The sequence below is a fragment of the Macaca thibetana genome, chromosome 8, assembly GCF_024542745.1.
Source record: "Macaca thibetana thibetana isolate TM-01 chromosome 8, ASM2454274v1, whole genome shotgun sequence".
Classification (NCBI taxonomy): domain Eukaryota; kingdom Metazoa; phylum Chordata; class Mammalia; order Primates; family Cercopithecidae; genus Macaca; species Macaca thibetana.
Window position 1 is genome coordinate 9,755,987 of NC_065585.1, and position 24,399 is coordinate 9,780,385.

The following is a 24,399-nucleotide window of genomic DNA, read 5'->3' on the forward strand; positions in this document are numbered from 1 at the left end:
CCTCCAATTGCATGGTCCTGTAACACAGTAAGTGTGCTCCACAAATAAATGAACAAATAATGATGATGAAGATGATGATAAAGAACACATACCAGGTCCAAAGCACTGCTGTAAGACAGTGTACTAACTTATATGTACAAACTTATTCAATTCTTAACTCAATTCTGTGAGGCAGGCACAACATTATTCTCATTTTACAGATGAGGAAACGAGACATGATGAGATCCGAATTAAACACCTCATGTTCTCACTCATAGGTGGGAACTGAACAATGAGATCACTTGGACTCGGGAAGGGGAACATCACACACTGGGGCCTATCATGGGGAGGGGGGAAGGGGGAGGGATTGCATTGGGAGTTATACCTGATGTAAATGACGAGTTGATGGGTGCTGACGAGTTGATGGGTGCAGCACAGCAACATGGCACAAGTATACATATGTAACAAACCTGCACGTTATGCACATGTACCCTAGAACTTAAAGTATAATAATAATAAAAAATAAATTAAAAAAAGGAAAAATAATGGGATTCCAAAATATATCAAAGACTCCCACAAATCAATAAGCAAAATAAAACAGCAAAAAAAAAAAAAAAAAGAAGCTTTAGAGCTGACATCTTAACCCAAGCAATCTCTGGATTCAAAACCCAGGCACTTAGCCATTAAGCTACATTATGTTGCCTTAAAAAGGAAGGGCAAGGATACGAAATGGACCAATCACATGTTGGGTTTCTGTCTGCCCTCCACCAGTTTCTTCTCTCAATCCTCCTGGTCTTGCCTCACCAAACATCTCACAGGACGCCAACAAGCTTACTCCTTGGCACTCTGGTTCTTTGTGATGGCAGTGGCAGCCTGTCTGGAGTGACCTCTGTGAAGACTCCAGTTGTAGTAGGGAAGGCACAGCCAGGGCTGCACGCTCCATGGAGCTGGTGGAAGCCTGGAACAGGTGAGAGCCACACCCTCTTCCAAGTTGAAGGGTCAAGAGTCCCACCCTCCCAGTCACAGCTGCAGGCACCCAGGCGCAGCTGCAGACCCAGGCATCCCTGTGCTCCCAGGGGCCCGGGAACCTCACCTCCCCCAGCAAGCTTGTAAGTGCCTGCTCTCACTGCCTGAACTCTTTCCGCTCTGGTGCTTGTTCTAATTTTGGAGCAAAGCTGAGGCTGAGCCCAAGCACTGTCATGACCCAGTTGGGTGTGTGTGCGCTCAGGGCAGTGCAGACACGCCAGTCCCCTGCTGTCTCAGCTCTCTCTGGACTTTGGCACCGACCAGCATGAGAGGGGTCTGAGTGGGGCTGAGGGCGGTTTGGTGCAGGCCTGCAGGTGCCTCTCTGTATGAACAGCCTGGGCTCCATGGGCAGCAGGTTGATGGTGGCGGGAAGCAGACAGCCTTCTAGGCAGAAAGGAGTAGGTCCCCAGTGAAGCCCCACTTTCAAGCCAGGGACAGCCTGACGCCTGTGGACTGGGTTGTCAGTTCCACAGACTGGAGTGAGAACTTATGGTGCTATTTTCTGGCCTGCCCATGGCTGCTCATGGGCCAATCAACATGCACTTCCTCTCTTCTGAAGCCCACAAAAACCCTGGACTCAGCCAGCCTTGGACAGATGATAGGACAACCTGTAAAGAGGAGCTACCCATGGTGGGTCTCCTCCCTGCTTAGAACTATACACTTACCAGGACGACCTGCCAGCAGAGAGGAGCTACCCACTTCAGGTCTCCTCTCTGCTGAGAGCTGCAGAGAAGTCAAGATGACCTGCCTGTGGATAGACGCTACCCACTCCAGGTATCGTCTCTGTTGAGGGCTGCAGACTCCACTGGATGACCTGCCTGTGGAAAAGAGCTAAGCATCTCTGCACCTTGCTCATCCTCCAATTGTCCATATACCTCATTCTTCCTGGATGTGGGACAAGAACTTAGGACCTTTCAAATGGCAGGACTGAAAGAGCTATAATACAAATAGGGCTGAAACATGCCTCCCTGCTCACCACGTTACAGGCAACAAGAAGGAGAGAAGAGCTGTGGCCCTTTTGGGAACTCAGACCTAGGGTCTCCCCAAGCCAGAGCTGTGACACCCACTTTGGGGCTCTGCAGTTCCTGATGTCTTCAAACTTTTGGGTGCCACCACATTCCCTGGAACCTGAAGTGTAAGCCATTTTTGGTATCCCTGGTCCAGCCGCAGCCTTGCATGGAGCCAGCGCCTGTGCTGGTACCTGGAGCTGCCCGCCCCACCACAGCAGCCAGTGCATCTGGCTGTGCACAGTAGCTGGACCCTACACTCGCTTGCTCCTGCAACCCTTGCTGCTCTGTGTCCTTGGCATGTGTGGGATCTGGGGTGGTAGCACAAGCTGAGCAGGGCCTGCCAGGCTTGAGCCCAGTAGGCCTGAGCAAAACTTGGGCAAAGACACCACTGGCCACAGAGGCTTCCAGCTGGAAGAGCAACACCACAGGGATCCCGTGACGTTTTCATGTGGTTTTTCTTTTGTCTGGAAAACACATGGTCTAATTCACTTGGCTAAGTTCTAACCATCCTCATGACTCAGCTCAAAGGTCCCTTCCTCCAGGCGGTCTTCCCTGAACATTCTCCCTCTCTGGGTTCCCATAGCCCACTGAGCTGTGGGTCTCACAGTCTTCATCACACTGACCTGTCGTTGTTTGCTTACATGCCTATTTTCTTCATGTCTAGACCCTGGCACTACCTTCCATGTGTTCAAATCCTGACTGTACCACTTATAGCTGTGTGACCTCAAGGAGTTTACCTAAACTTCGTTGCCTTGGTTGCCTTATCTATAAAATGGGACTGATAATGTATTAATTGAATTTGTTTCTGGAAAGCACTTATAGCAATGTCTGGCACATAGGAAGGGTTTTACATCTACTTGCCACTAAACCTCAAACACTGTTAGAGCTGAGACCACATCTTATTTATGAATGGCCAGAGCTGGCAGAGGATCTGGCATGTAGTAGATGTTGAACACACATTGGTGGACTAAATAAATACATGTGGGTAAACGGCTCTTTGGAGAAGACACAAGGACTCAAAAACAACTCAAGGGCCAAGAAAGTCTCCTTGCTGAGGATAAGATAGGAGATACAGAGTAAAAGAAATCCTGGTGGAATCCAAAGCAAGTAGAATTGGGGTGGGGAGAGTAGAGGGCGGCACTATGGAAGAAAGTAATTATAATAGCACAGATTCTTATAAGTATAATCATGGAGGCAGACAGGAATGGATGTGGCTGCGAAGAGCAACATGGCATATGGCAGAGAAGGCACTGGACTGGGTTGAGAAGGCTGACTGGGGCCTATAGGCAAGCTAATGACCTTCTCTGTGCCTTAGTCCCACGTGGTTCCATTCTGCCTAGTGGGAGGCCAGAATTGGCAATTGTTATGGATTTCATGTTTTCCCCCCAAATTCATATGTTGAAGCCTAAATTCCCATTGTGATGGTATTAGGAGGTGGGGCCTTTGTGAAGTGATTGGTTATGAGGGTGGAACCCTCATGAATGGGATCAGTGCCTTCATAAGAAGAGACACCAGAGACTTTGATAGCTCTCTCTCTCTTTCTGCATACACACACTGAGGAAAGACCAAGTAAGCCCACAGTGAGAAGGCAGCTGTCTGCAAGCCTGGAAGGCAGCCCTCACCAGAACCTGACCATGCTGGCACCCTGAACTTGTGCTTCCAGCTTCCTGAATCATGAAAAAAGTAAATCTCTACCGTGTAAGTCACCCAGTCTATGGTATTTTGTTAGGGCAGGCTGAGCTAACTAAGTCAGCAGCACAGCCTCTTCTGTGTTTTTCTGTAATCTGCTGTTTTTCTCTAAACAGTGCATCTTCAATATACCTGTGCCTTGACTTGCGTATCAGTGCATTTGTTTTACCTTTGTAGTATTTCATTGCACCACAAGACCACAAGGCACTGATATATTTCCTCATAGAAGGACAGTTAGAGAGCTTCTCATGCGTGTGTTCTCACAAAACCTGTAGCCATAAACTTCTATGTGTGTGTCTTCTATGTCTATATTGGAACATTTTTTCCAGGAAGTATACTAACAAGTGGATGGCCAGGAATTGCTTATGCATATGCTTTATTAGAGATTGTTAATGGCTGTCTAAGTTGTCCCAATTTATAGTCCCAAGCTGGCCAGTTTTTAAAATATCTTTGAATGCTGATGTTCGGTGAATTCATGATTCCCCCCATCCCTACCCCCACCCTTGCCATAACTGTCTTTCATTCTCCTGGAAGGAAGACAAGCATTCAGGGACCTTGGGAGGATGCAACCATACATTCAGAGTGACTTCTATTTACAAGAGCCCAGAGAAGAACATTGTTTGGGAAGAACAGTCATGACCACCACAAAGAACTTTGTTTCTATCTCTGCCATGTTTCCCAAATGAGAAAAAGACTAACCAATGATAATAGCACAATGAGGGCCAGGATAGGCAACCGTGGTATGCTCTGAGTATCCATAGTAGCAAGGTTCTTTAACAATCACTGGTATTTTTTCCTTGGTCAAAGACACAGGAAGGGTAGAAACCCTGGAAATGTAAGGATCAGAAGCTCTGTAAAAAGTGGAATTCAAGATTAGGAGCCCCATGTTATCCGTGTGGGGTTTCATTTGCTAAGGCTTCCCCAGCCTTCCTGTAGTTTTCCTAGAGATGAGCTGACTTTGGGACAAGCTCAGGCTTCTGGTCAGGCTACCTCACACACTGCTACAGATCATGGACTGAATCATTGTCTCAGAAATTGATGAGCTGACCCTAAAATTCACAAAGATATGCAATGTTCCCAGAATAGCCAAAACAATCTTGAAAAGAAACAAAGTTGAAGGACTTACATTTTGACTTTAAAACTTACCATGAATCTATAGTAGTTAAGACCATGTGGTCCTTCCTAGCATGAGGATAGAGACAGATCAATGGAATAGAATTGAGAATATGTCAATAAGCCTACATATCTGTGGTCAATTAATTTTTGACAAGAATGCCAAGATAATTCAATAGGGGAAATAATAGTCTTTTCAAAAAATGAATGATGCAGGGATAACTAAATATCTATACACAAAATAATAAATTTTAATTCCTACCTCACATCATATATAAAAATTAACTCAAAATGCATCATAGACTGAATATGAATCACAGATCAAAATGTAAAACTATAAAACTTTTAGATGAAGACATAAGTGCGAATCTTTGTGATCTTGGATTAGGCAACGATTTTTGGATATGGTACCAAAAACACAGTGAAAAAAGAAAAAACTCAGTAAATTATACTTCATAAAAACTTTTGTGCAAAGGACACTGTCAAGAAGGTTAAAAAATAACCCATAGGAAGGAATAAGATATTTGCAAGTCACAGGTTTGGTAAGGGACTAATATCCAGAATACATAACGTACTCTTACAACTCAACAACTGAGAGACAAATAGCCCAGTTAAAAAATGGGCAAATGATTTAAGTAGACATTTTTTTCTGAAGAAAATATACTGATGGTCAACAAGCATGTGAAAAGATACTTAACATCAGTATCCACTAGGGAAATGTAAATCAAAACCACAGTGATAGCACCCCACACCCACTAGGATGGCTAAATAGGCAGACAATAACAAGTACTAGCGAGAATGTAGGGAAATTGGAACTCCCTAATTGCTAGTGGGAATGTGAAGTGGGGCACCCACTTTGGAAAACAGTTTGGTAGTTCTTCAAATTGTTAAGTATACAATTACCATATAACCTAACAATTCTATTTCTAGGTATATACTCAAAAGAATTTAGAATAAGTCTTCTAATAAAAACTTGTGCATAAATGTTCACAAGAATATTGTTCATAATAGCCGAAAGGTTGAAACAACCCAATTGATAAACAAATGTGGTATATCCATAAAAAGCAATATTTTCCAGCCGTAAAAAGGAATAAAGTACTGGTACATGATACAACATGAACGATCCTTAAACTTATATTGCTAATTGAAAGAGTCCAGACACAAAGGCCATGTAGCACATAATTCAATTTATATAAAATATCCAGAATAAACAAATCTAAAGAGACGGAAAACAGACTAGTGGTTGTCAGAGGAAGGGGTTAGGGGTAGAAATCAGGACTGATCACTAATAGTACCAGGTTTCTTCTGGGGTGATGTAAATGTTCCAGATTTAAATAATGGTGATGGTTGTGCAGCTCCTTGAATACATGGTATGTGAATTGTATCTTAATAATAATGATAATGAAAGCTATTGTCAGGCAGAAGCTCCTGACTCCTTGATTTGATGAACTTGCGATGAATCAAAATGATTTTAGGACCAACATGATTTGCCAATAATTTTATTCTACTAAATAGGATATTAAAAGAATAACTATTACTACTGTCATTTTTAAAAGGAAAAGTATTTTCACATCAGAAAGTGGAAAGGACATGGTCTTAAAGTTATTTAAATTGACTAAGCTTTATGAAAAACTTTCTACATTCATTTATTCATCCCCAAGATGCTGATATTTAGTATACATAAAAACTTTACACTTAGTATACAGCAAGCACAATGCCTGGCTTTGGGCAAGGCTGACAGTCAGCTGGAACACACCAGTGCAGTGTGCTGACCACGATGGTGATGCCCCATCATTGGGACCTGCCATGCCAGGCCTGCTGGGATATATTGTGAAAATCACACTTAACACTGGACATTCAGAAATGAAAACAAACGTGGTCTTTTCTTCATGAAAAATGCAGACTGCTAGGGAGACAGCTATTAATATAAATATATAATTAAAGGTTCTGACAAGTCCTCAGAAGGACAAGAATTGGAATTGAATATACTAAATGGAGGAGGCGATAGGAAAGGGCTCTCAGGCACTTTTCTTATTCCTTCATTTCACCTCGGACTGGTGGAAACATCACAGATCTGCATTGGTCTGGATCTGGAAACACTGGAATAGGTCAAAGGGCTCCAGGAAAAATGTGTGAAGTGCCAAGTGTTAGATGAGAATGCAGGATGAGGAGAATGCAGGAGGAGGAGAATGCAGGACAAGGAACGATGAGGAGAATGCAGGAGGAGGAGAATGCAGGACAAGGACCGAGGATGATTGCAATAAAACGCAGAGGTATCTCTTTGTCCTGTGCTGCCTACCTGGGGAATCTTTCAGAGAAGCCAATCTGGTGGGAACAGTTGGACAAGGAGGTGCGATCTGGAGCTTGTTACATTCCTTGTCACTCTCCCAGGGATGCCAAGAGCCCTTGCCTAACAGCCACCGCTGCTCTCCAGTCAGCCCATCTTCTCGGCAGGTGACATGTTCCTCCAGCTGACAGTGGGAGAAAGAAGGAGGGAAGGGAAAATTAATGGAGAGCCTTCAGTGTCAGGCACCCTGCTCGTGCTTTAGATTTGCTGTCTGCCCCTCTTGACAACATTCACCTGAGCTCCCCTTTGATGGTGATGGAGAGTAGGCTGCGCCTGGGCTAGAGTTGAAAAGGGGATTTGGTTTCTTGGAGCTGAGGCCTTGGGCTAAGGTTTTTTTCTGAGTCGAGATGAAAGCTAAGAGCTTCAACTGTGAACCAAGGCCAAGTCTGTGAGAAAGGCTGAAGTCTCAATGTTGGTTAAGCATAGAGTGACACCATTTTCTTTCAGGCAGAAGTATCATAAGCTGAATTAAGAGGTAGAAGTGGATGGGCCTTGTCCCTGTTTTAGAGATAATTAATTTAATCCTCTATCCAGTAATTCTTATAGGTCTAATAAATTCAGTAACATAACTGATGGACACTGCACAAAAACATACAAGTTGGTAATTTGTTCAAATTAACGAGACAATTGTTAGGCCAGGGGGTTGGCAAACTATGGCCCTTGGACCAGATCCAACCCACAGCCTGTTTTGTAAATTTTGTTGGAACCCTGACACACCCATTCATCTGTGTATCATTTACGGCTGCTTTCATATTACAACAGAAGAATTGAATAGTTGTGACAGAGACCATATGGCTGGCAAAGCCTAAAATGTTTGCTATTTGGCTGCTCGCAGTACAAGTTTGCCAACACCTGCTCTAGGTCTTTGATACACTTAATTTTATCTACCTAGGTAGGTTGCGTTCATTCATTACTTGAATTCATGCCACACATGCCAATTGAAAGCTTAGTACGAAATGTACCAGTGGCTGGGAAGAGAAAGCTAGAAGATCCAGCTCCTGCCATCAGAGAGCTCTGTATCCAGTGAGGAGATGCAGATGATTGCTATGTAGGTGGTAGTTACTATGGAAATAATAAGCAGAATGGGCTGCTAGCCCAGGTGGGGTGGGGGCTGGAGGTTGGGTTGGAAATCAGTCAATTCCCAGCAATCTCAGGATGCTTTTTGATGTCCAGGGATGATGCAGTGGGGGAAGATTGGGGCTACCTTCAGGAGAAGGTCAGGCCAGATGTGAGAAACACCCCCGATAGCTGTGGGTGGTGAGCTTGATTATGCCAGGAAGAACTTAAGAGTGCATGGCCTCAGCAGAAATGGCTCAGCTTACATGAGGTCTGTACACCAGGGAAGGGTCTCAGAAGGCTCCTTGCTGCTGAGGGGTACCCAGGTCTTACCGCATCTTTCTGGCTGAGGTTCTGGATGTTTGTGGTAATGACTTGGGCGTGATAGCTCTTACCTGCCTCTTAGATCCTGGAGGGGCCTGGGAGGTTGCATCGACACTCAGAGAGGTCCTAATTTCCCTCTGCTCTCCTCTTGTCCTCTGCCAGGACGCACACATCTCCTCAATCCTTCTCTGCACTGTCATTTCTCACCCAGGTGGTTCACTTCAACAGATATTATTACCCGATGTTTTCCAAACTTCCCTGTTAACAAGAATCACCTGGAGCTCTTGCACTAACTAACAGACTAGTACAAAGTGGCAGACTGCTGGGACCCCAGGTGAGACCTCCTGGTAATCTGTAAATTAAACAAAGCCCCCAGGTGACTTTTATTCAGGGAGTGTGAAGAACACTAGGCTCTTAACAGTGTTTGGGACTGTGCGTGCTTTAAACTGGACCCCAGCTGGTCTGACCCCAGCTTTACTACTTTCTTACTCTTCAACCTTGTGTAGATTAGGGGACCAAGTTATGCATCAGCTTTTCCTCTGTGGAATGAAGATAAGTACAATAACTCTCCCTTAGGCTCATTTTGAACATAAAATAAGGTGTTAATGGAGCACCTAGCAAAGTATGAGGCATGGACTAAGCCCTTGGTCAAATGTTAGTGTTTAGACATTTGCTAACAAGCTAAGGAATAACTGGAAAAGAACTCCGCTAAGTGTTGGGTAGTGAGAAGTAAATAAGATGAATGTTTCCCTCCGCACTGCCCTTTGAGCTTTCCAAACCTCTCATCTGACTTTTCCCTGCTTAAAGACCTCCTGTGGCTCTGGCCTAGCTCAACCCTACAGTCTCACTTCCTCCCTGGCCTCTCTTAGAATGTCTTAACATTTTCCTGCCTGCATGCATTGTTTTCTTGCCTCCTGACCTTCCTCCAGCTGTTGCTTCTGCCTGGGATACGTGCATCTCCTTCCATTGACCTATTCCACAGTTAGTTCCTTGTCAGGTGTTAAGGCTCAGCTTGGTTGTTTCCTTCCCCAGGTTAACACCCTTGATTCCAAGACCAGGTTAGATGCTACACATCTACAGGGGCGCCATAGGCAGAGAACATGTCAGATGCAAAGGCAGGCAGTTGGAATGAGTCAGGAAGGTCAGCAGAGGGGCCAGTTTAGGAAGGAGTTCACATGCCAGGCGGTGGTGTACACTGATGGAAAGAAGACACTTTCAGGGAAGAAATGGAAACTTCTAGTGTGAGTTCCTAGAAATGGAAGATACTCGATGGGGGTGCCCATCAGGGGTCTTTGATGTCAAAGAGAAACATACTGGACAGCTGTTAAAGGTGGAAAGATGGGTTTTATTTAAATAACTGCAGTAGGAGAGACAGACTCTACTATAAACTGAGCTCAAGTCCAACTAAGACAAAGGTGACTGAGCTTTGTAAAGGGAGAACAAAAGAGAACAAAAAGCAGCTATGGAAAGTAAAAAAAAAAAAAAAAAAAGGGGAATCGGCGGGTATGGTGGCTCATGCCTGCAATCCCAGTACTTTGGGAGGCTGAGGAGGTGGATCACCTGGGGTCAGGAGTTCGAGACCAGTCTGGCCAAAATAGTGAAACCCCATCTCTACTAAAAATACAAAAATTAGCTGGGCGTGGTGGTGGGTGCCTGTAATTCCAGCTACTCAGGAGGCTGAGGCAGGACAATCACCTGAAACCCAGAACTGGAGGTTGCAGTGAGCCGAGATCATGCCACTGCAATTCAGCATGGGCGACAGAGTAAGACTCTGTCTCAAAAAAAAAAAAAAAAAAAAAAAAAAAAAGGGTGGGGGGTAAATAGAGGATTGTAGAAGGAGGGTTAGTGGGAAAAATACTGGAAATGGTATGGCAATGTGCTTTGGGACAACGTACGTACATCTTGTGGTTTGGCTGCCTTGCATTTTCTTGAGTAAAGACTCAGCATGGCCAAGAAACCTTGGTTTCAATTGAAACCTTTAAGACACGGTTTAGGTTTAGTGCATGTGGAAGCCAGCCTGGAATTTAGTTGAGTCTCTCAGCACAATGCTCAGGCAAGTCCTTTGTGCCACAGAGGAGTTCACAGTTCAACCTGAAAGTTCTCCTCTATATTCTTTAGAGGTCTAGAACTGAGAACAGAGCCACTGGGAGAAAGTGCGGTTTGGCTTCTCCCTGCTGGCAGGATCAGAAACTAAGGGGAGGCTGGGCAAGCTTATTTAGAGAGAGAGAGAGAGACCTAGAGTAAGAGTATGCAGGCAGGAACCAGCTCAGTGGGAGCTGGAAGCTCTAAGCTGGGCATCAATTGAAGTGAGATTGGAGGAGTATTGGATCCCGCCACTTCTTACAGCATGTGATTTCTCCTCACTTGCCCCCAGCCCTGAGGTTCCCTGTGACTAGTAGTTCCTGGAATAACACCATAAGTCTGTAGAAACAAACAAGCCCCACTCAGAGTGGCTTACAACAACAAGGTTTGTTTCTCACTCTTGAAGTCTGTCCCTCCTGGGTCAGTTCAGACCGTGTTCTGGCTGCTGCTCTCTTACTTTCGTCTTTGCTCTGGGACCAGGATGAAGGGACAGTCATTCCTGGGCAGCAGGAAAGGAGCAGGTGCCAAGGCCCAGGAGGTTCAGAAAGCAGTGGTGGACATCACTTGCATCTTTGTCCTACTGCCCACAGCCAAGCTCATGGCCAAGCCTGATGCCCTTGCAACAGGAGGTTTTTACATTGGTTTTACATACTATGCAACTGCTTCCAGCTACCACAATTCTAGGTCAGATATTATAGATCTGCTGTGGTCCACATGGGAGCAAGTTTTGAGGTTGATAGCCATATTACCATGTGACTCATTTGCATGACCCTGTGTTCAATGACAGATGTGGCACCTAAAATTGTGTGTGTCAATCGGATACAGGAAATAAATCTTGTATGCTATTAGAGAATCACAGACCTCTGGATGTAGGAGGGCCTGAGGTGTATAGTGTATAGTCAATTCCTTGATGTTTTCTTCCTTTTACCTTCCACTTCTTTCTCTCCTTTTTCTTGTCCTTCGCTTTCTTTTTCGTCTTCCTCCCCCCTTATATCCTTGTCTCCATCTTCCTTTACTCCTCTCTCTTCTTCACTTGTCTTCCTCTTCTCCCCCTCCTCCCTTTTTTCCTTCAGAAATGAGGTCCAAATAAGTTAAATGCCTTGCATAAGGTTAGCTTTGGCAACTAGTGTTGCTACATCTCAGTCTAGAATTTTTGCACTGTTTTGCAGAGCTGCAATTTGAAGAACATCAAGCAAAATCATTTACAAAGCAAAGACTTCTTTGGCAAAACGCAAACAAAACAAAACAAAACCAAAAACAACCCTCACAAAAATGAAATATTTAAAAAACCTGTCTAGCTAATATTTTTAAGTTGCATGTCAATCTATAGTTTGATTTCAAGAGAAGTTCACCTGGGTAAGTCTGTACTTGATGCTCAAAGGGAAAGAGTTTGCTTCACTTTTGAAGCCCATGCTGTGATTGGCAACCTCCCCCTGGTTGGGGTGTTCTACAGGCAGCCCCTCCACGTGGTTAAAGTATTAAGCATGTGTGATGTTTGCTAAAGGTAATTTGTGTCACAGTAGCAGTTATTGTAAAACAATCATAATTTCAGTGGGATCCAGGAAAAAAACAATCCAAGAAGCAATGCTTTTAGTGAGTTCACTAATTGTGTGTATGTTTTAGGAGCTGACAATCAAAGAACAAAATGACAACCTTCTCTAACCTCTAAATGCCCTTCCTTTCAATTAAGTCACTCCTGTTGTTCTTAGCAAAACTCAGGAGAGATTATTTTAGAATAGGTGCAGCATCGTGGTGAGCAGTGGATAACAATCAATTCATGCTGCCTAACAGTTCTCTGTTGAGAGAGGCTTCCTAGAGGGAGGAGAAAGGGCTCTGAAATCGGGCAGATGTGGCACCACCATTGACATGACTTTGGGCACCTCTCTTGGCCTCAATGCTCTTACCTCATCGGGATAAGAATCCTACCTCAGAGGGCTCTTGGGAGAAAGCAAAAGGGATCATTCATCAAAGGTTTAGCACACCATCGGCCACTATGTGGTCAATACATAGAAATGAGCATCCATGTTTCGTCCTAACAGCTGCCCTCTGCTAGCCCCACCACACTTGCCTGTCACAGGCATCTTTTCTTATTCATAACAATCATGCAAGAAAGGGAGGGTGGAAGGAAGATGTGCAGAAAGATAAGATCCACATTAGAGGTGGTAGTATCTCATGAAAATACACAATAAACAGTTTCCTACTCTAAAGTAATAAGTACCAACTAATTTGACTTGCTGAATCTCGGGGAATGGCCTTAAATGTCTCCTAGTTTAACCATGATTGGATGCACAAAACCCCTCCACGACATCAGGAGAAGTGATTGTAACATCAGCTTGAATGCTCTTAGGGATCCAGAAATTGCTCAAGCAGTTTGTCTTGTTGTTGAACATTTTTGACCATTAGAAAGCTTTTCTATATAATGACCCAAGGTTTGTCATTCCACACTTTCTATCCTTGGCTTTTGGGCTTACTCAGAAAAGACTCTAAGTCATTTTTGGGATGAGTTTACATAGCTAGATAGCTAAATAATAGATCAATTTAACAAAACAGTAGTTTGTCCTTTTACTTTTGAATTTTAATATTTTGACTGCATCTAAAGTGCATTTAAAGCCTAGAGTCCATTTATTTCTTTTAATAGCTAATAGTTACACTGTGGTAAGCAGTAGCTTGGCACTGTGCTTACCTGAATGGGCTCTGGAGTCATATAACCTGGGTTCATATCCCAGCTCTACCACTGGCTGTGTGGCCATGGGGTGATACATCATTTCTCTTAGCCTCCTCTTATTCATCTATGGAACAGAGATGATAATAATAGCTACCTTAATCCAGGTGCAATGGCTTACACCTGTAATCCTAGCACTTTGGAGGCCAAAGTAACCAGACCACTCGAGCCCAGGTGTTCAAGATCAGCCTGTGCAACATGGCAAAAACCCATCTCTACAAAAAAAATTCAATATTTAGCTGGGCATAGTGGCACGTGACCGTAGTTCCAGCTACTTGGGAGGATAATTGGGAGAATTGTTTGAGCCTGGGAGGTTGAGGGAGCGGTGAGCCATGATTGTACCACTGCACCCCAGCCTGTGTGCCAAAGCAAGACCCTGTCTCCAAAAAAAAAAAAAAAAAAAAAAAAAAAAAAAAAATCTACCTGGGAGGGCTGTTATAAAGATAATGACTTAATATATGTATAATGCTCACAATGCATTAGTACTATAGTAAGTACTTAATCTATATACAGTCCTTTCTTTGAACACCTGCTACATGGTGGAGAGAGTGTTAGGGGCTTTAATGGAGGCTTACAAGTAACCTCAGAATAGCTTGCATAATAGCTATTAATAAACTCTAGTTATTTCAATGATCTATTGCTATGTAACCACCCCAAAACACAGAGGCTTTATTGAGCTGGTAAATATCTTTAGGCATCCGTTATACAAATGAAGAAATTGGAATTCAGTCGCTGAATTTACTGAGCTGGTAAGTATCTTATGTGTAGGTAAGTATCTATTAGTTTATTCAAAGTTAAATCAATTTATGTGTGCTAAGGTGTGGAGAAGCTTTAGACAGAAACAGAATGGCATCTGTCTCACATGAGGGACTTTCTTTGGGTTTCCAAAGAGAAGCAAGCCACTAAAGGCTGAATTTTAAAGCCAAATACCATAGCAGGCACTGGAGCTAAATCTCATGGGCAAGCTCTGGAAAATGATACAGAACATATGCTTCTGCATTATTTTACTCTAGGGGAGAGGGACCTGGGATATTTATGCACCAAACCCCAATAAGCACTGGGCAGAACAGCCTTCTGAAGTCCTAGAAAAATCCATCTGCCCACATATTGGCAGTTGGAATTTGCCATATGTGCCACAAGACATTCAGCAGGGCACAGACGGCAACCACTACAATCCCCTTGGACTAATTTTGAGTCCTGTTGGAGAGAGAGTTGAAAGCAGTCTCTGAGTAAGACTGACTTGGTGAGACTCTGGGTTGATGCAGAATTACCATGGAGCCCCAGTGTCAAAGGCAGTAGTATTTCCTCTACTTCTGCACAGAAGGCAGAACATTGGAAGGGTTGGGATCCTCAGCACCCAACCCTTGCTATGGACATTCAAGTCCTTAGGAGGGTCAATGGGAATTCTCTGAATGTCTTTGCCAGCATTATACAAGGACAAGTGGGAGACAAAGAACATGGCAAACTCTAGTTATTTCAATGATCTAGTGTGATGTAACCACCCCAAAACACAGAGGCTTAAAACAACCATTTCATTCCCTCTCTACATTCCATGGTATGACTGAACTCAACAGGATGGTCCTTCTCCATGGTGCCAGCTGGGGCTGCCGTCACAAGAGGGCTCAACCAGGCTAGAATATCCAAGACAGCCAACTCACATGTTTAGCAGAGGGTGTGGCTGTCAGCCAGGAACTCAGTGGGGGCTGATGGTTGGAGGGCCTAGGGGAAGACCTGAATGAACATTCTCTGCTCGCAGGTTCCAGGACGCTTTCTAATCTGACATTTTTCCCTTTATGGTATATGGTAATACCACAATAGCAGATAGTGGGACAGATGCAAAATTGCTTTTGTTGGAGGAGTAAAAATTATCTAATAAAAATCACTCTTAGAATGGAAATATGTAAGACTGCCAACTTCTCTGTGATTGCAGGTGTAGTGGGAATGAGGACATGAAAGAATTAGAAAGGCACGAAGTGCCAAGATGTGTCAGTTGACTGTGAGATTCAGGGAATTGTGGCTCTGTCACTTTCTGGTGTTGTTGAATGAATGAATAAAGAATGAATGAATGAATGAAATCCACAGAGGCCAAAGGAATATCAGTTTCTACCTCTTTGGGACTGTCCTTTCCCCCGCCACCCTTCCCCTCATTACAGGGTACCCCAACTCTGCACACTTACACCACACTGCAGGGAGACATCCCCCTCCCCACGTTATAGGGTGCCCTGACTCCGCACACCCATACCAGACTGTAGGGAAATACCCCTGCTGAGTCATCAGCCTTTGGCTTGTCTGGCTCCCCTAGCTTCATGTGGGTAGTGAGCTTGGCTATTTGTGCGTTTATCCCCCAGCACCTGACCTGGATCTTGGGAAATAATAGGTGCTCAACACATCATTGTTGAGTGAATAATGAATGCTCCATCTACAATACATCAAACTGGCTTAGACGTTTTTTTCATGGATACCCCCCAGATCAAATAAAAACTAAAGTTAAAAAAAAATTTTTTAAGGAAAAACATATGTGGCTCTTTCTCCCAGGGACAGATCGCTTCTCAAATGAATAAAGTTTTCATCTAGCTTTACCCATTGCATGGAAATGAACCCAAAAGCTAATTTTAAGCCTGGCCTATATGCCTTCCCAAAATTAGTGCATTCTGCTAAGAAGCAAGTTTGTGGCCCAACTGGAATAATCATGTAGAATTTCACAGCATGCTTTTCTGCTTGATGACTTTTTAAAATTTTGTTTTCGTCTTCTTCTTCCAGCCTATTTTCTCTTTGCCTCAGTTTTTAAAATGTATTTTTATTTTTTGTCTTGCTGTGTTTTGTGTAAGAACTTCCTCAAATTATTTTCCTAACAAGGTTGTTTAAGCAAACACACACCAACATGTCCTTCTGAATTCACAATATCAAGCTTTAAAATGTTGTCAGCTTTTCTTATTGTTTCCTCTCAATACCCCATGGAAATGCTAACCTACTGATAAAGATTCTTTGGCCAAACATTAGTCAGGCTTTTGAATCTTCTCCTAGGCCTATCTGTTCACTTCCTTGTAAAATCCAATTTTAGCAGAGAACCCTGTTTAATTAAGCAAGAATATACCACCCCAACCCCAGTCCTTGATATGTGATCATCTTCAATATCTGATCAGGTTCCTCATCCTCCTCCAACCCCCAGGTGATACCTGAAAACTCTGACATGTCTTCAGTAAGAATCCAGTTTAGCCAGAATCCCTGTACCCCAATGTTTCCTTTTAGTAATTTTTTATCCACTGGCCCCTACAGTGTTCCTTTCTATAAATTCCCACTTGCTTACGCTGTATTCAGAGTTGAGCCACTGCAAGATCCCTCACTGCAAGATTCTACTGAGGTGGCCCCTATATCGATGGCGAAGGTCCTGAATAAAGTCTACCTTACCATGCTTTAACACATGTTATTGAATAATGTTTTCTGTACTACTCTTATGGTTCTTTATATCAGGGATTGCCACTGGAGATTTTAAAATCTTCTGACGATACCCTCCATGAATTGGCTTATGACAACACCAGAAAATGTCAACAGGAGGTCAGTGTTCCCAACTTCTAAGGCTTCTCGTTCCAGATACCTGAAGGAATTATTGAGCTATGGATGTAAAATGAGGGATTAAGAGTCTTTTATTCTCAATAATTTGATAATATACTGGAATTTTCTATGAAACTGAAATATAGTATCATTTTTGCTTTTTAAAAATTTTTGTGTAACCAAAGTAATAAGCATCATTTATAAACGTTAAAAATTTAAATTTTTTAAGAGATGGTATCTTGCTCTGTCACCAAGGCTGGAGCAAGCAGAGTGGCATGATCATAGCTCACTGCAGTCTCAAACTCCTGGGCTCAAGTGATCCTCTATCCTTAGCCTCCCAAGTAGCTGGAGCTATAGGCACATGCTACCATGCTTGGCCAATTTTAATTATTATTAATTTTTTTGAGAGAGAGAGAGAGGGTCTCCATTTATTGCCCCAGCTGGTCTCAAAGTCCTGGCTCCAAGCAATCTTCCTACCTTGGTCTCCCAACGTGCTGGGATTATGGGAGATTTATTTTTATTCTTTCTTCTGCAACTGCAGTCTTACACTCCCTATCATGGAATAAGGGGATTGTACATCCCATAATCAAACAACGTTACTGTTAGTCTGTCAGATTTAAGGTGAATGGAGGAAAATTTTTACTTGTCAGAAGAGCTTCTCCTCCCTGGAATCTCTTTCTTTCCCTCTCTATTAAAGACTTTAGTCCATTTAATCCCCGTGTCACACCCCTACCCTCCCCGACCCTCTGAGGTATTCAGCTTCTGGCATGGACTGTCATTTATTTAGCAAGCTGTGAGTGGCCTGGGGGTCTCCAAACTCCCAGGTTTAGGAGGGGGTGCCCAGCCCCTGGTCTGGGTCTCGGTTGCTGAATTAAAGGCAATGAGATTCCCAACACCAAAATAAACCTTCTGCAGCATCGTTCATTTTTATGCCAAAAGTTTTTCTGTCTCCTTTTGTTCTAATAAACTTTGTACATGCCAAACAGGAAATGTGGAAAGGAAGAGAAAGAAAAAGAATCCATATTTAAAATTCAATTTCCTTATCTTCTGGATTTTGTATGTTATTATGAGATTTTTAATTAAAATCTCAGCTCAGATTCAATTTCTCTAGTAAACAGGGTAAAGGGAGATGGAAAGGGTGAAAAATACGACTTAAGTTTATGAAGATGTGGGTTTCATTATTCCTTTTTCAACTAAAAGATGGTAACAGCACACATCAGATAGCTCTGGAGGAATTTTCTGGCTTCCTGTGTTTCAGGTGACTTAAAAGGAGAGATCAGCCTGGTAATGAATTGAGTTGGACTGTTAAATACTTCGAAGGGAAAAGAAGAAAATCCAATCCCTGCAGCTCCTGTGGCCCCACTGGAGGGATGGAGGAGTTCCTTCCTGCCCCATCCCTTCTTTGCAGAGTCCTTTCCTCCTGTATGTTTGAGAGTCCCTGGGTGTTTTCCCACTGTAGCTCTATCTCATTCCCAACTGGGGTAAGCATCTCCCACTCACTGGTGTTGTGATGGCGTCTCTATAGGACACTGCACTTTCAGAAGCACCCTCATTGCTTGTCTCTATAGGACACTGCAGTTCCAGAAACACCCTCATTGCCTGTCTCCACAGGACACTGCAGGTCCAGACACACCCTTATTGCTCGTCTCTATAGGACACTGCAGTTCCAGACGCACCCTCATGGCTTGTCCCTGTAGGACACTGCAGTTTCGGAGGCACTCTCATTGCTCATCTCTATAGGACATTGCAGTTACGGACACATCCTCATCGCTTGTGAATATAGGACACTGCAGTCCCAGATGCACCCTCATTGCTTAGTCAGTGCCTCTTGGGGAGAAGGGAGGATGTTCTTCTTTCTGCCACCATCCCAAGTCTGTGATTCTGAGAGGTTTAGCAGAACCTGCCTGCAGGCTTGCGCATAACACAAAGGAATGGCAATTCAGAGGCATTTACACCGGATAAAGCCACTTTCATATTCTGCTGTCAGAGCCTCTCCCCAGGGACTGGTCCTGTATTTAGTGCCTTATGACCACTCCTGGCCCATGCCACTAAGCAGAAGTCAGGCTTTTTCCCACATTATCTCAGAGAGACATTGAGAACATCTCTGTCCCTCCATGGGGTCAAGTTCTTTTTTCCTGCTATAAGATCTGCCTGCAGACATATCTCCCCTGTTTTCAGATTTGCTCTTTCTAGAGAAAGCCCACTGCCACTTGGAAACCCCGCATCCCCCTCCTCGTGTGGGTTGGCTTTGTACTGCATCTTCCAGCAGGATAGTCCCATCAGAATCTAGTTGTCCCAAAGCAGTACAAGGCTCCTAGCTGGTGATCTTCATCTTGGAATTGCTTGACTCTATTTTACCATATATAGGGCATCAGCAACCTAATATGGGTAAATTGCAGATTCTATTATACCTGGAGCTGCTGGTCAGGCACTCGTGCCATTCCTGCATCTTCAGGGGCTCAGTTCCTTATGTACATGAAGAAAAGATTACACACAGACACACACACCTCACTAGGAACAAATTAGAAAATTCAATTCTAAAAGCCATATAGAGAAGAACATTCTCTCTAGGAAACACACATTGTAGACTTTCAGCTCTGCCCTCAATACAAGTGGCTTTTCATACAAATTCAGTTAGCTGCTAGGATCCAGAGCATCTTAAACTCTTCACTTGAGAGGGGACCTTTGTTCTATGCACGCATACCTATGAGCAGCAAGGAAGGGCAAGTCTGAAGGACGATGCTCCTCTTTTCCCATCTGCAAGGTACTTTTCCTACAACAAAGAATGGTCTGCTCCAAAGGTGAATTCAATTGTTCACTTCTTGTAAAAAATAATTTACCGAAGCTTTGAAATGAGAGAATTGCTTAGGATAATGATTTAGTCAAAGCTCAATATATAGATACCTCTTGTCCCTACCCCCATATCATAGTCTCTGCAAAATGGAACCTCCTCCCAAGCACTGGCCTATAGGTCTGAGTTCAAGATGAGAAGTAGGATGAGATCAGAAGGAGGCTGCACTTCCCCCTTTGTTTATGATGCTCAGAGGCTATGGCTTCCTCTCTCTTTTTGTATGGAGAAGTGAATGCTCTTAAGATTTTCCCCCAGAACTGGAACCCCCTGAAACTTCTCTCCAAGAGGAAGTTCATGAAATCATAACCTTTATGTATCTACAAGAATAAATCAGAAACAATGTCAAATTCTGGGCGAATTACAGTGTTAATATTACCATCAAAATATAAAGGATGCAGAGATAATCTTCCCTACCATCTATCTCACATTCAATCCACTAGTAAGGTCTCTGGAAAGAAAGCATATGGATTGTACGCCAGCCTATGGAGCCCTCATTGAAACTGGGAGTCAGCAGTGACCACACTTGTGAGGACTGCAATGCCTTGTTTATTGCCTGGCTCAGAAACTCCTAGTTTCAAGTGGTGTAACAGTTCCAGATTATTGAGTAAGATTTCTTATTAGGCCATGTGATCCAGCAGACTCAATGGTACTAGACATTTCCAGGGCATATAATTTGAAGTCTCTCGGAAGCCCCAGTTCAAGAATCATAGCTCAGACCACTAAGGTTCTTGAGCAAGACCATGCCTCCTGTGTCAGGAACTGTTTGCCATTTGAAAAAGCAGTTCCTGATGTGCTACTAGGACCTACTAGAGGTTGAGAAACTAACCACAGGACTTAAATGACCATGTGAGTGGAGCTGCCCATCAGGAAGCAGGATTGTCAAATTCAGAAAGCCTTAAGGTAAGCAGGAGTAGTAGCACCCCTTCATCATGCAACAGAAATGGTGAATTTGAAAGTGCGCCTGTAATGTGTGGCAGATGGGGGAGAAAATAGAAATCAATTATGGCTTCAGACCCAGCATTAGCAGTGGGGCCTTTAGCTTGTTCAACTAAGGTTGGTGTACAAAGACTTTTCCTAAGATCGTAGCTGACTATCACCTTGCAGGCTCAGTCCTGCACTGGATTTAACATAGTAAACAGATCTGAGTGCTGTATGAGGTGGACTGTACCAGACAGTGCTCAGGTCTTGACCCACATTCTCTCGGCCTCTCCTTTTGGCTTTGATGGTAGTGTACAGTTTCCTGCAAGCTTCTACTTACTTCAGACTGGTAACTCATATCCCAAGAATGCACAGTATTTCTTCCATTTGCTACTTCAGGATCTCTCTGGTGCTGCGCATATTGGAAAAAACTCACTGACAGGCACGATGGCACAAACAGGATATAGATGCACCTACGTAAGCTTTTCTCCCACTCCGCCTCAGGGGTACAATTCCTGGAGGTAGTCTGAATGCTCCTCCCGGGCCGCAGACAAATCCGATCTGTTTCCCACCGTGGTGCCCGCATCCACACGTCCTTGTCAGGTTTTCCTCCTTTCTCACTCTTGTGTTTCCTCCCACCTGATTGCCTTCCAAAAATTTACGTCAACAGGGTCCTTGTCTTGGTTCTCCCTTCTGTGGGAACTTAAGCTAAGATGTATAATAAGTAATAAATGGATGACATAATTGATGAGGAGAAAGATACAGCTAACACTCTATACCTAGACAGTGGGAAGCTCGCTAACAGAAGCAGCAGAGTTCTGGAGTCTTGCAGAGGGAGCGATGGTGCAGCTGTGCTAGGAAAGCAGGGAGTTGTCATGGAGGAGCCGCCATCTGCACCAGACCCTGAAGAGTGAGTGAGACCAGCAGGGTGGGAGAAGGGAGCCTCTTTGAGTTGAATAAAGGCATAGAGGGGTCGGGAGCAGTAGCTCACGCCTGTAACACTTTCTGCATGTTATTTCTTTAATTCTCACATGAACTCCACAAGGAGGATTTTATTAAACAGCACTCAGGAGGCCCAGGCGGGAAGATCACATGAGGCCAGGAGTTCAAGACCAACCTGGCCAACATGGCAAAACCTCATCTCTACTAAAAATACAAAAATTAGTGGGGCATGGTGGTGCATGCCTGTAATCCCAGCTACTCGGGAGGCTGAGGGAGGAGAATCACTTGCAACCAGGAGGCGGAGATTACAGTGAACCGAGATTGCATCATTGCACTCTAGCCTGGGTGACAGTGTGTGAGACCCTGTCTCAAAAACAAACAAACAAACAACAACAACAACAAAAACACAAAACAAAGGCATAGAATAGAGGGCAAAAATATAGGATCTTAGTACCACTCAGTACTCTTCTTATTACAAAGTGACCAAAAAAGAAAAAATAAAGTTAGATAAAGAGGGAAAAAATTGTCTCATAAAATCCAAAATATATGGTTTACTAACCAAGCCAGGGAAACTGCTCCAGGATAAGTTGAACAAAAGACTCCAATGGTAAGAGTGCCCCTCAATTTACAGCCTAAACTACAGATTCACTTAATTCTTCCTACGGGCCAAATTCCAAAAATTTCAAGGAAGGGACTCTGACTCTCATTGGGCTGTCTTGATATATATGTTTATCTTTGAACACATCAGCTGTGGCCAGAGGACTTGGTCCAAGTTGCATCAACACAGTTCTTATAATCCCTGCTGGAATAAGTGAGCCACTTCCTAGGAAAGGGGTTCTGGGCAGATGATCTGAAGGTATTCATCTCAGCTTACCTGAGGGGTGATTAGAGGTTACAAGTGAGCTGCAGTGCAGGATATGAGGGGGTGAAATTGATTGGAAACATGAATAGAAAAGAAGACAGTGAAGGACTCTGAATGCCACAGGAAGCAATGTGGGTTCCATCTCTAAGTCATCAAAATTTTGATATAGGACTGTGTCATGATTTGCTATATATTGTAAAAGTGTAGACCAAACGGGTACATTTTATGAGAGAGGGAGACCACATAGGTGGTTACTATTATTGTCCACATTAAAAGTGGTAAGGGTTTGAATTAAGGTAAATGTTCAGGGAACTGAAAGAAGGAGATATTTCTGAGTCACAGGAGTGAGGGGAGATGTGGCGGGTTACACTGATTACCCGAATTAATGACATTCCTGTATCCACACACTTTGTTTGCAATGTGACTTTATATAGCTCTTCCAATAATCAGAAATGGAGTTTCTTTTCTCACTCCTTGTATCTGGTTGCTTTCATGACTTACTGTGGCTAATATGATGTGATCTTTGACCATTCCAAATCTAAACCTCAAGAGGCCACATGTGCTGTTTCTTGCTTTCTTGGAACTACCACTGCCCTGTGAACCAGCCCAGGCTAGCCTGCTGGATGGTAGAAGACACAGGGGGAGAGTTCTAGCTGGAAGACAGACAGAGCTGCTTCACCAGCCTGAAGCTGACCACAGACACATGAAGGAGCCTGACCCAGATCAGAAGAACCACCCAACTTAGCCCAGCCTAAATTGCTGATCCACAGCAACATATGCTACATGAATAACTGTTGTGTTAAGCCACTAAATTTGGGGGTAAAAATGATATAGTTGACTTCATTTTTCAGATGAGGAAACTGAGACTTCTAAAAGAATATATATCCAACCCCTCCTGGTAAAACAACCAGGGCTCAACTCAGGATTCCTCTTTTTGTACAGTGTGCTCTTCTTATTGTATCTTTGGTGGAAACCCAACAGTATTGATGTTAATAATCATGACTGTCCTTTACTGAACACATGCCAGTTTCTAACCCTGACACTTGCTACGTGTTATACTTTAATTCTCACATGAACTCCATAAGGAGGGTTTTATTAAACCCATTTTAAAAACTGAGTATAAAGATAGGAAAAAGTTTACAAAATAAAATGTAGAGTGTCTGGGACTCAAACCCAGGTCTGTGTGTCCGCAGAATCCTGCATTTTCTGCTTTTAATCCAGAAAGTCTATTTTCAAAAATTTTACTAGACAGCGTTTCATCATTACTGAGAACCATATGGCACTGTTGATTTTTCTCCTACTAAGTTCCATTGTTACATTGCATATTTTGTATTTCAGACTTGTATATTTTTATCATAATGTGCTTACTGGGTACCAGATACTTTGATTAGTGTTTTTTCCTGAATGGTCCTTTTTGATTTCCATGAAAGATATAAATACTATTATTGACCAAAATTAGCAGAAGAGAAAACTGAAGTTCAGTGTGTTTAAGTCACTCATCTAAAGTCGTTTCTGACTCTAAACCATGTCTCTTTATCTGCTATGTTTACTGTCCCCTTTAGAAGCTGTTCATGTTGAAAGGAGTCCAGAAGTGGAGTCTCTGGGAATAAGAGCTAAAGATAAGAACACATGTAGCTTTACTGAGTACATGAAGTATGTGGCTATAATGTATCCTGTTTTCATATGACAAATGGTGCTTTCTATTTCACTATTTTGTCATTCTTGATTCTATTAAGAACTTTGCTTTCATCTCCCTCTTTCTATTTTCCCAAGTCCCATTGTTTGAGTCTAAATCAGGTCTGAGCAAGAAGAGTTAGAGGGTACCTAGAATATTTTCTTTTAATGTAGACAGTTGTAGTTGGAGGTAACATCTACTAGAACAAAAAACTATTTTCTGGATGGCGCATTTGTTGTTATTGTTCAAAG